Source organism: Aethalodelphis obliquidens, unplaced genomic scaffold, assembly GCF_003676395.1.
Source record: "Aethalodelphis obliquidens isolate GAN/ISIS:26980383/991018 unplaced genomic scaffold, ASM367639v1 scaffold332, whole genome shotgun sequence".
In the NCBI taxonomy this organism is placed as follows: domain Eukaryota; kingdom Metazoa; phylum Chordata; class Mammalia; order Artiodactyla; family Delphinidae; genus Aethalodelphis; species Aethalodelphis obliquidens.
In genome coordinates this window covers 22,376-23,927 of record NW_020838246.1, presented here as the reverse complement: position 1 = coordinate 23,927, position 1,552 = coordinate 22,376, and positions in this window count along the sequence as shown.

The window sequence follows — 1,552 nt, the reverse complement described above, 5'->3', positions numbered from 1 at the left end:
CTTGGCTGGTGAGGAACCATGCTGAGAATTGCCCTTCTGGCTACATTCATTCGTCATAATGTTCTTTGAACTCATCACACAACTTACTTTCCTCTTTTATGCTATTGCTTAAGCTTTTCTTCTGCCTCCAGTGGCTCTTCCACTTCCCTTACTTCCTCATCTAGCTTCCTGTAGGATTGTTACTCAAATGTTACCTCTTCTGTGAAGCCTTTTTATCCCACCAGGAGCTATCACTTCCTCTCTGCTTGCTTTATGAATACTCTTAATTTCACTCTCATTCATTCAACATCCATTTGAATGCCTAGAGTGATATTCAAGCCACATAGACTCCTAATTTGAATATGTTTCAGTCATTCCAGAAGGAATGCAGAGGTTTACATACAAGGACAATTTCTTAATTATCTTTGTACTCCCAGAGCTTAGTGCAGAGGTGAGCACAGAGTAGGCATTCGATAAATTCATGAACTAAAAATAAAAGAACATAGTGTGTCATGGACTATGAGAATCATATATGAAGGCTATAGGTGAGACTAATCAAAGCAAGAAGGAGGAAAAGGAGAAGCAGTAGAGAGTACACTGTAAATCTCAAAAAAGCACATACCTTCTGGAGCCAAAGAGCAAATTGTTCCATTGTTCTGGCATAAGTTGCCAGCAGCCATTTCCCAGTAGACAAGGGTGCCAGGATCCTTTGTCCCCAATGCATTTTACATTAGTTATCACATCTTAATCTTTAGTTTCCATCAGCAAAGCCATTAACTGCTTTTAAAATTGGCTACAAAGTGGATATTAAAGCCTGTGCACCACAATGAAGAGTAGGCCCCGCTCGCTGCAACTAGAGAAAGCAACGAAGACCCAACGCAGCCAAAAATAAATAAAAAGTAAATAAATTTATAAACAAAAAAACATGCAGCAGTGTTAATTATATTTATCATGTTGTTACATGATATTTTTATCATTATATTACATCCCTAGTATTTATTTATCTTGTAACTGAAAGTGTATCTTTTGACCACCTTCATCGAATTCCCCCATCCCCCCACCCCTTACCTGTGGTAACCATAAATCTGACCTCTATTTCTATGAGTTTTTTATGTGTTCATTTATTTTTGAAGTATAATTGACCTACAACACTATGTTAGTTCCTGGTGCACAACATAGTGATTTGATATTTCTATATATTACAAAATGACCACCAATGATAAATCTAGTTACCATGTTTCACCACACAAAAATATTACATTATTATTGACAATATTTCTCACTCTGTACATTTCATCCTTGTGACTCATTTATTTTGTAACTAGAAGTTTGTACCTCTTAATCTTCCTTACATTTTTCACTCATTCCCCTATCCCCCTCCCCTCTGGCAAACACCTATTTTTTCTCTGTACCTATGACTCTGTTTCTATTTTGTTATGTTTGTTCATTTCTTTTGTTTTATAGATTACACATATAAATGAAATAATATTATATTTGTCTTTCTCTGACTTATTTCACTTAGCATAATACCCTCTAGGTCCTTCCATGTTGTTGCAAATAGCAAGATTTCATT